At 32.6% G+C, this 12,067-nt stretch overlaps 1 long non-coding RNA gene and 1 pseudogene across 1 annotated transcript; both read left to right on the top strand.

Moving 5' to 3' along the window:
* Positions 1-1,823: 1,823 nt before the first annotated feature.
* On the top strand, positions 1,824-11,813 carry LOC114416879 (annotated as a pseudogene).
* On the top strand, positions 4,843-6,887 carry LOC114416880. Its single transcript, XR_003667611.1, has 4 exons — positions 4,843-5,270; positions 5,492-5,533; positions 5,953-6,057; positions 6,747-6,887. It is a non-coding gene; the product is annotated as an uncharacterized LOC114416880 (long non-coding RNA).
* Positions 11,814-12,067: the final 254 nt, after the last annotated feature.

Raw genomic sequence — 12,067 nt, forward strand, 5'->3', positions numbered from 1 at the left:
ATCATCTAAATCATCCTCATTTTCACAGCTTCTGGAATTGGATCACATTCCAAGTACAACATCTGTGGGACTTCTTCTAAAATTGGATCTAGTTCATGATGAAAATAAACATTTATCTCATTCTCATTTTCAAAAGCATCCCTAACTAAGTGTAATATATCTCCATCAGTTGTACAACTCCTTAACCCATGATTAAAATCTAAGTCCTTATCAATCAACCAAAAACAATCTCCTATATTGCTATACTTCTTACAAGCTTTCACCAGATCATATAAGATAAATGCATTCAAGTAATCTGCAGATATATCCTCCCAAACGTCAAATTCTCCGCCTATATATTCAACCTATCCATGGAGTGAATCTTCCTCCATGGTGCAATATTAAAGTTATATTGTCATTCATTCTACACAATCAGAAACCACAAACATTGTCATATATTAGGAAATAAAAAACCTAACTCAAACTCAAACATAGGCACATCACACAACAACATGCAATGTCATCTATAAAAACAGAGCATCATAAACGAAAATAATAAAGGACCATAAACCTCTCTGCGAAGCGCGAAGACAATGCAAATGAAAACCCTTGAACATATAAAACCCCAAATGAATCCACCAAAACAATGCAAACAAAATGAACGCAAAAAAACCACTAACCTGATTGCCAAGCGCGAAGATGAACAATCACTGACAAAAAGGGAATGCAATGGGGGAAGAACAAACTGCAAACAGTTAAAAAAAACCCTACAAGCAGTAAGACAGTGAAAAGGAAAATGCGTTTACTTCATTTTTTTATTTCTTTTTAACCTAATTTTTCAATTCAGTCCTTGCCACATGGGATTGCTGACTTGGACTCAAACTTGCCACATTGTGATGCTTATGTGGACTAAGGTTTACCAAGTAGACATTTGACTAACGGGGAAATTAAATTTTAATAGCAGAGACTTATTTGCACAACGGAGGTAAAGTTAGAGACTATTTTGAATTAAAATTTAAGTCAGGGACTAATATAGAAACTGCTTACAATTTCAAGGACTAAATTGTCTATTCACTCATAAGATAAGATAAGATAAGATTAATTGAGAATGTTTTTATGTTCCTGAAATAATTAAAATATATGTTTGATTAAATTATTTTTTCCTGGGAATATATATTAAAATTACTATAATATTCTTATTATTTTGTTAAAGATGTTATTTTTTTATAAAACAAATAACTTTATTATAAGACTAATAAATGACAAGCAAATTATATTGAAAATGCTATATATCTTACATTTTAGGACAAAATTCTTCTAATTATTCCTTTAAAATTCACAAGATTGACGATAAATAAAAATTGACAGATAAACGAAAACTTTTGAAAATGACAAAAATTAGAAAAATTGCATAAATGAATCATTAATATGAGTGTGATAGTGAGTATGAAAATGATATTGTTTATTTTTGCTCACAAATAAGATTTTTATTTCATAAAAATAAATATTTTTTATCCTTTTGTCAAAATTAAATATTGCCTAAAAGCAAAATTAATTAGTTATCCAAATAAAAAATATAACTGAAATTAATTAGTTTATTATTTCATGAGATACGTGAGATTGGATCCCTGATCCCCAGCCCCCTAAAACAATTTTTCTTGCCTCGCAAAAAATTCTGTATTGGTGGGACCTTTGAGTTTTGAAGCGGGAAGACCGAAGATGAACGAAGCAGCAACTTACATATAAGTAACGCTCCTTCTTCAACAAGCTTCTCTCTCTGTCTCTCACTCTCTCTCTCTGCCTTTTCCACCCATGGCTCGAAACAAGGAACGGTTTTTCCTTCATTTCTCAATACCCTTTTGCATTCCCCAACTTCACTTATCCGGATTTAGGGTTTTACTTCGAATTTAATTATTTTCCCGTGAAACCCCATTTAGAATGTTACCATTGTCATTACTTCTGAAAGCATAAATTTGTGTTTGTTTTTCGTTACCACAATTAAATTTTATGGTGAAACAACAGGAAGCGTTGCTTTTGCTGCTTGATGTGGGCCCGTCAATGCATCCCGCTCTTTCTGAAATTGAGAAAGTCTGCTCCATGCTTGTGCAGAAGAAGGTACTAGTCATTCCCATACTCTTATCTATTCAAAGTTTCATATTTTTTTCTTCTTTTTTGTTTTGATTTTTTGTTATTTCAATCTTGTTTGTTTGGTTTCGTTAGTTTCGTTAGTTGATAGTTTCCATAACATGATCCTTTTGTTTTGGTTTTGTTTTTGTTTTATGTGCAGCTGATCTATAGCAAATATGACGAAGTGGGAATAGTCTTATTTGGAACTGAAGGTACTCACTCACTTTAATCTTTACTATTCAATGGATGCTGTTGACTTGGTGTTTATTGGTTTCATTACTGTTTTTGTTGTAATTTGCTTACCAAGTTTTCCTTTCACTGTAAATGGTAGCTATCTGTAATGGAGAAATGGGGAGCAAGAGGATCCTCCTTGATTTTCTTTTGCTTCTGTTGTGTTTCATTCTCATTCTGAATAGAATCTTTGCCCTGTTGACTAAACTGAGTGTTTACCTTTTGATCTTCTGTTGATAGTGTTACTACCTATTCAGACTGCTGTGTCACTGGAAAAATCCTGCTTCTAAAATTTGATCAAGGGCCTTCCTCACCTTTGTTTATGTTGACATTTTTCAGACACTAATAATGAACTTACTACGGAAGTGGGTGGGTATCAACATGTGATTTTGAAAAATACTTAAGTTGTGGATGGAGATATTGTTGAGGCTTTACAATAACTGCCTCGAGGAACAACTGATGGTGATTGTATCCATGAAGTTCTTGGTTTTAATACAATAAATTTTTTGGTTTTATATTATGCTAGTTTTTACTTGTTAATTGTTATCTTTTTTTTTTTGAAACATTTTTCTCAAAATATTACATGATTTTGAGTTTTCCCTGCATTAAAATATTCACATTTTTCCTTCTGACAAAGAGTATTTTCTTTTGTAAGTTCTTTACTTTTAGAGTATGAGATCTCAGACATTTGTGTTTCTGATTACACGGTATTACTTAATGCCATTTATCTTTCATTTGAGTTCTTTTATTTTCCTTTTCGAATAATTAGCTACATATCTCTAAATCTTCACATAAACAAAACCTCTGTTTCTGTTGTACAATTTGTTTGCTTTCTTTTTTAAAGAGTAACTATTTTTTTTTTTTTTTAAATTTTTGTCAACTATTTTTTTTTGCATGATTTGTATATTTAGATTTTCCTGAAAACCAATATGTTTGTGTTATTAAAATCATGTAATGTAATCAGTAGCAAAACTTCATAAGATTAATTATTAAATTTTCAAAAGGAAGTTGATCCTTTCCTACTGCCATTGATTTGACCTCATCAGCTCACTTTTACCCTTTTTTGTATTCCTTGACTTTGATGTTAGTTCTTGATGCTGTCATTGTTGGCAAGGATATGTTAGTAAAAAAATTTGGAGTAACAAACAAGGGAAAGAAACGTGTGTCTTATTACAAATGCACAATGTCGAATAAAAGAATTTGATGAAGGAACAAAGGAAGAGCAAGTTACCACCATTGCCAAACAAATGACTGCCCATGGTATAAAAATGGAAAGTATAATTATGAGAGGAAAGCTTAGTCAAGATGCAAACAAGGGAATAATGGATGAGAATGATCGCTTGTTAAATATTTTTTCAAAGGAAACATCAACAAGATTGTTGTATGTGGAGAATCCAATTTCTTTGTTTGGTGCTCTTCGAACAAGAAATGGAGCTCCAGTTACAGTTCTCGGAGGGCATCTTGAAATCAATCCAACACTGAGCATTAAGGTGATCTATGTATATAAATAACTTTAATTTCCATCCCATGATGAATGCTCTTTTTAAATGTCATTTATATTCATTTATCTGATGTACCAGCATAGTTGATAAATGTTTTCATTTCACTTGTTTTTCCTTTTCATTGTCATTTATTTGATATTTAATGTTATTATGGCATCTTACATTATTTTTTTTTTCTACTGTAAATGATTATCAATTATCAAATGCTCCAATTTAGAGTTGTCCATGTACCCTGACTCCATGGACAATTTATTTCTGATTAAAGTTGAATAGCCAATGTTTCTCTTGCATTTGCATCTTAATTTTAATATCACATGTCTTTTAATCTTTTGCTTGAATAATGAATATAAATTGTTTTGGAGTTGACGATTACTTGTTTACCGTGTCTGTTAGGAACCAAGAATTGAAATGAAAAAGAAAATAAAAGATTTTATTGACTAGTAAAAAAAGAACATAAAATAGGTGAGAAGACTCTCCTCTAAGGGTTTTCCCTTCACAAAGGATTTCTCCTTTCACAAAGAGCTAATGCTCAATCTACAAATGATAAGATCTCCCTTTCTCCTATCCTTCTTCCTCTACTTATATCTAACAAACCCTTCTAACAAACTAACTAACTCATTAGTAGTCTAACTATATTAACTAACTCTTCATTCTCCTTATATCCTAATAGTGTTTTTATTTTTCTTTCTTCTCAGACTAGCATAACAAGTAGGTGCTCCATACAAGTGGGTTATTTATTCAATTTGTCCTTTTAAAAAAATTCTAAATAAAACAAAATAGTATTTTGTTTTCATGAAACTAGAACCTCGCTCGTGTTTCAGCACAAGCTAATAGTAATATTTGATATTTGATAATATATATTGATAGTTTAATTATATTAAAAAAATTACAAACAATATCATTCAAGTAAACATTTGAAGCAAACATAGGTGCTCCATACAAGTGGGTTATTTATTCAATTTGTCCTTTTAAAAAAATTCTAAATAAAACAAAATAGTATTTTGTTTTCATGAAACTAGAACCTCGCTCGTGTTTCAGCACAAGCTAATAGTAATATTTGATATTTGATAATATATATTGATAGTTTAATTATATTAAAAAAATTACAAACAATATCATTCAAGTAAACATTTGAAGCAAACATGATATCTCATACATATTGTGATGACATTATATATGATATTCCATATATGGCTAGCACAAAAATAAGTTTAAATTACAAACAACATAGGTAATTATTTGCATGTTTTATAAAAGGGATAGATGTGCATTGATAGTGGTGAGAGCAGGAGAAAGAAGATAGAATGGACTGAGAGAAGATGAAAGAAGTTACCACCAACCCTGAGTACAGGCTCCTTTTCTTTGCAGGAGAAAGAAGACAGATTGGAGTGCTTCCAAGGTGAAAGAAGTCACCACCAACCCTGAGTATAGGTTCGTTTTCTTTGCATAACCAAACTTTGTCATTTCTTTCTTTGTCATACTACGATTTTGAGTTGAAAACTCTATGAGTACAGGTTCGTGGTGATTTCGTTTCTTTACTTTACGTTTTTTATTTACTTGGTATATATATTTGTTGTCGCACAACATTGAGGCTCTAAATCGGCATTATTGTTTCCTCTATTTTATTTGTGTTTCTCCTATTTGCAACACAGGCTGAGGCTTTGTTCTTATTCCCCACTATCTGCAAAGACAGGGTATGTCCACAGTGTAAGATAAATAAACTGGTCTGATTCTCTTATACATTTAAGTGTACCATGACATTTGTTATGTTGTTGTCGTTGATACCCTATAATAGAGAAACAAAGTTGTTCTTATTGAGTATGAAGTTTTATAGCTAAATTGTTTCGTCGTTATAAATAAATTTTGTTATATTATGTTTGTAGCAATGTCTCGTAAGGTAAACATGATCTCTGAGTTGCCTACCAAGAAAGAGACTTGGAAGATAACAGTACGAATCACTGATATGTGACACGTTAACAAGCATAATGGTAGACAAATAATAGAAATGGTGTTCATGGACCAAACGTGTATTTGCTGATATTCCATATTGTAATTCACTACATTCATTTCGCTGTTTTCTTGCATTTATCAGTTTCATTCTTGACTTTTACAGGGTGCAAAGATTGGTGCCACTCTTTGGCAAAAATTGTTTCCTGAATATGAGGCAAAAATTGTCATTTAGAACATTAAGGTTGTTGAGAATCATTCTAAGTACAAAGTGAGTACGATTTCATTTTTGGTTTACTTGATGAAAACTACTTCTGTTAAGGAGATCGATTGTCCTGAAATTCCTCCTAATGTTCATGTTATTACTCAATTTGGAATAGCACCACGTGACACTTTAGTTGGTATGTGCATTAGTCAATTTGCTACCATAGACATTATGATAATTCGTGAAGAATAATTACGATTGCGTTGTATTGTAATTTTTAAATAGATGTTTGTGTTGTGGTTGAAGTCATTGAATAAGAATATGCAGTCCTTTCTTACTTTGCACTTGCGAAAGTATTACATTAAGTACTTTGGCACATGTTGGATTGTATTTACCAAACCCAGTATTTTCTCATGGTCAGTTATATGTAGCACTTTTGCGAGTGCAAAGTAAAAAAGGGTTGCATATTTTTATTCATGATAAAGAAGACACTCTAAAAAATATTACTATTAATGTAGTATACAAAGAAGTCTTTGTAAACTTATAGAAAATGTATGCTTCCCAAATTCTTATTGCTACATATGCATTACCATTAATGTCATTCATTTTGTATATAAAACTATAACAAACATGCATAAACACATCCTAGGTTTGGTAGCCATCTAATTGTTTATTGACGTCTTTTTCAGCATATTATTTGCCATTTTAGCAAATTATAATGTACTACATATTTAACTTTGTCATCGTTTTTACAGGTTTCAGCATGCTTACTTTTTGAACAACTATCAATGCACATCTATCCCCTTTATCAAACACGTAAATCATTACCTATATTGCTTGTAATTCAAACTTATTTTTGTGCTAGCCATATATAATATGTCATCACATTATGTATATGGGATATCATATTTGCTTCAAATGTTTACTTGGAAGATATTATTTGTAATTTTTTTAATATAATTAAACTACCAATATATATTATCAAATATTACTATTAGCTCGTGCTTCGGCACTGACGAAGTTCTAGTTAAACATTGCAGAAGAAGGCTACCTCAAATGGTAGATATCTAAACATAACTAAAAAAAGAATGGCAGAAACAATACATATTATCTCTTAACTTGATTGTAACTCTATATGTAGGATTAACTTTTTTATGCTCAATGACTTAGACCACAACACCAACAACATCTATTTAAAATTTACAATGCAATCGTAAGTATTCTTCTCGAACTATCATAGTGTCCATGGTAACAAATTGACTAATGCACATACCAACTAAAGTGTCACGCGATGCTACTCTAGCAATAATATCAGCAAATCGAGTAATAACATGGACATTAGGAGGAATCTTAGGACGATCGACCTCCTTAACAGAAGTAGTTTTCACCAAGTAAACTAAAAATGGAATCGTACTCACTTTGTATTCAGAATGATTCTCAACAACCTTAATGTTATGAATGACATGCAGAACCACATTGTAACTTTGTCTCAAATTCAGGAAATTTTTTTTGCCAAAGAGTGACACCAATTTTGCACCCTGTAAAAGTCAAGAATGAAACTGATGAATGCAAGAAAGCAGCGAAATGAATGTAGTGAATTACAATATGGAATATCAACAAATACACTTTGGTCCATGAATACCATTTTTATTGCTTGTCTACCATTGTGCTTGTTAACGTGCCACATATCAGTGATTCGTACTGCTATCTTTCAAGTCCCTTTCTTGGTATGCAACTCAAAGATCATGTTTTCCTTACGAAATATTGCTACAAACATAATAAAATTTATTTATAACGATGAAACAATTTAACTATAAAACTCCATACCCAATAAGAACAACTTTGTTTCTCTACTGTAGGGTACCAACGACAACAACATAGCAAATGTCATGGTACACTTAGTGAGGCACTACTACGGCCCAAATGTATAAGAGAATTAGTCCAGTTTATTTACCTTACACTGTGGACATACCCTGTCTTTGCAGATAATGGGGAATAAGAACAAAGCTTCGGCCTGTGTTGCAAATAGGAGAGACACAAATAAAATAGAGGAAACAATAATGTCGATTCAGAGCCTAAATGTTGTGCGGCAACAAATGTATACACCAAGTAGATAAAAAACGTAAAGTAAACAAACGAAGTTACCATGAACCTGTACTCATGGAGTTTTCAACTCAATTGCAGCATGACAAAGAAAGAAATGACGAAGTTTGGTTATGCAAAGAAAACGAACCTGTATTCAGGGTTGGTGGTGACTTCTTTCACCTTCGAAGCACTCCATTCTGTCTTTTTTCTCCTGCAAAGAAAAGGAACCTGTACTCTGGGTTGGTGGTGATTTCTTTCAACTTCTCTCAGTCCATTTTGTCTTCTTTCTCTTGCTCTCACCACTATTAATGCACATCTATCCCCTTTATAAAACATGCAAATAATTACCAATGTTGTTTGTAATTCAAACTTATTTTTGTGCTAGCCATATATGGAATACCATATATAATATGTCATCACAATATGTATATGGGATATCATATTTGCTTCAAATGTTTACTTGGATGATATTGTTTGTAATTTTTTTAATATAATTAAACTACCAACATATATTATCAAATATTACTATTAGCTCGTGCTTCAGCACGGGCGAGGTTCTAGTTTCACGAAAACAAAATATTGTTTGGTTTTATTTAGAATTTTTTTAAAAGAAACATGTACTCAGGGTTGGTGGTGACTTCTTTCACCTTCTCTCAGTCCATTTTGTCTTCTTTCTCCTGCTCTTATCACACGTGCTCTTTGTCCGCGACTCAACACATTGGAAACAAAAGCGCAAAATATAAAAAAATACATACCGTGATGGGGACATTTTTGGGCAAGAACATAAAGTTTTCATATGCCAACACATCAGCAAAGTATGGGCATTTTGGTTATTTCCAATCATTGTTAGGGCCTTGTTTGTATAAATATAAATGATTGTTAATGATAATCAGGTAATGGTATAGAAGAAAACAACTGAAGAGAAATTTCCTTCTATGAAGAAATATTCTGATAAGGCTCCTCCAAAGGATAAATTTGGTAAACATGAAGTCAAAATAGATTATGAACACAAGAGTTCTAAAGATCCCGACAAAGTTGTCCCCCCTAACCAAAGAATTAAAGGCTATCCTTATGGGCCTCAAATAGTTCCCATATCCTTTGCTGAGTGGGAGGCTGTTAAATTCAAACCGGAAAAGGGTGTGAGGCTCATGGGATTTACTTATTCTTCTAATGTATTTAGGTAAGATTGTATATGCTCTAAAAGAATATATTTGATTCAAATTTATTAAGAGAGATTTCCTGACTCTATATCTCTTTTATTCTTGTCTAAAAATGAAATGTGTACTACAGACACCATTACATGAAAGATGTATATGTTTCCCTACCTAAACCTGGAAATACAAGAGCCATGATTGCAGTTTCTGCAGTAGCAAGGGCTATGAAGGAAATGAATAAGGTGGCAATAGTATGTTGTGTTTGGAGACAGGGACATGCGAATGTTGTCATCGGGGTCTTGACACCCAATTTATCTGATAAATAAAATATTGTAGGTTTTTTCTGTCTTTGTTTCTTGTATTTTATATCGGTTTATCTGTACTAGCTTCAATTTTGCCTCTTCATTTTTTATTTATTTCTTAGTTTTCTGATTTTGCTGTGCAGCCTGATTCATTTTACTTAAATGTACTTCCTTTTGCTGAGGATGGGGAGAGTTTCAATTCCCTTCCTTCACTAATTTCCCAGCATCATGGCAACCAAATGGACAACAGCTAGAGGCTACAGCTAACTTATAAAAAAGCTTGATCTTGCACCACATGGGCAAGAGGAAGTTTTGCTACCTGACTTTACACCAAATCCAGTGTTAGAGGTACTTACTCACGTGTTTCTAGTTTATGTTCTCATTTCTGCCTTTATTCACTTATATTTCCATGTTTCTTTTTTCTTCTGTTTTTTTTCCCTGAGAAGGATTTGAAATTTCATTTTTGACTTGGGATTGTTTTTACTTAAGTTATGATCATTACTTGAGGTGTGAATCTGCATTTAGCATTTCTTGTTGGCTAGAGATAGTACTGGATGCTTTAAGATATGGAGAAGAATGCTTAATAGTTTATTAATAAGATGAACTAATTACAAAGAAAGACATGGGGCGCAGCCAATACCCGTGTTAGTAATGTGTAAACCTATATTGCGGTTCTTGCTATCTTGTGTATTTTAAAAGTTAATCAGCTTATTTACCCTCCCAAAAAACTAGCATTGATATCTAATACAATATCCTCTCTCCCCCCAAAAAGGGTAATCTTAAGATAAAGTTAACAGATATATTTCTTCAATCATTCAGCGCTTTTATCATTATCTTGAGCTGAAATCAAAGGATCCAGATGTGGCAGTACCTCCTCTTGATGACACACTCAAGAAAATTACAGAGCCTGATGCTGACTTGCTTTTGCAAAACAAATCTGAAATAGACTCATTTTGTAGGTCTTTTGAGCTAAAGGGAAATCCCTTGGTAAGAATGAGTCCTTTGCTCCTTTTTGTTTCAAACTTCAATTATGATTTAAATTCAATAAATCTTGCTGTAGAAAAAGTCGAGGCATTTATTGGGAGGAAAGAGATCTTTTTCAAATGATGAAGAGGTTAAAGGAAACATTACTGCTCAACCAGCCAATCTCACCGGAAATGCATCTGTTAAAGTTGGGAAAATTGGGGATCTGACTCCCGTTCAATATTTTGAAGCCTTGATTTGACGCAGAGATAGTCCAGATTGGGTTGTAAAAGCCATTAATGAAATGAAAAATAAAATATTTGACCTGGTGGAGGACTCCCATGAAGGGGATAACTATCTTAAAGCACTGGAATGTTTAGTTGCACTTGCAAGGGTTGCATCCTTGAGCAGGTAAGCATCTTCCTTATTCTTGCTCATAGAAGATGGTTAGGATTTTCCCTGTTCAACTGTTGATTTATTTGTTATCACCCTTTGAATTTCTTTGTTTTATCTGCCTTGGCTTTTTAACTTGATGAATTAACAATTTTTTTGTTTGTGAAGGAACCAAAACAGTTCAATGATTTCCTTAAGCATCTACGGAATTTCTGTCAAGAGAAAAACCTTCCTAGTTTATGTGAATATCCTGCTTCTAAGGAACTCACCTTGATCTCCGAAACAGAAGCTATAGACAGGATTTTGTATTATCACTTTTCTCATGATTCAATTCATGTAAGTATTTGTTTTTCTTCTTTTCTGGATCATAATTTGTTATTTGGTTTCTTCATACAGTGAAAATACTGATGACAAAGCCTGAAGGTTTCTTGGTTAAATCTGAACCAAAAGTTGATTGATTCCTTCACTGTATGCACTGAAATATCTGAGAGCTTCATTCTTTTGCCTCAGTAACGATTAGATATCTTGTACAAACAACTGTTTTGGAACAAAAATCTAGGAATACAGTGTAAATTGTACTCACCTGAGATTTCATTTGTGAGAAATCAAAATTTGGCAAGCTTGAATTCTCCAAGCATGTGTTTAACACACGAAACTTGTGTGCTACTTTAGGATAATGATATGTCAAAACCAGACTGGAGAAGTATGATGCAGTTGCATGGTAGATGTTTAAGTTGGTTTATATTTCCCAATTTCCATGAACTAATGCTATTTCACTCCAATAGCAGGGTTTGCTGATGGTCCATTGCATTTTGGTCTTTTTCTGTATGTCTGTATGTAGTTCAACCTTAATGCTGTATAACAAATTCATGTCTACATCTAGAAGCCACCAGAAGTTATGACTATTTCTTTGATTAGTTCCAAACATGTTTCAAATGTGTTTTCTCTCAAATGAGTCACTTGATTATGTTTAATAGCTAAACTTGGCAATCAAGTGGCCACTTGATCATTGCAGATTAATGGACATTATAAATTTATTATATCATTATGGAATTGTTACGAGTAATTGTTGAGTAATTAAAATAAAGAGAATGTTACTTGTTATCTTAGTGATAGGCTGGCTGATCAATCTGGATCAAAGTGCTTCCATGATTTTTGAGCGTTTCCCCGGAAGCTGAT

The sequence above is a fragment of the Glycine soja genome, chromosome 6 (assembly GCF_004193775.1).
Source record: "Glycine soja cultivar W05 chromosome 6, ASM419377v2, whole genome shotgun sequence".
In the NCBI taxonomy this organism is placed as follows: Eukaryota; Viridiplantae; Streptophyta; class Magnoliopsida; order Fabales; family Fabaceae; genus Glycine; species Glycine soja.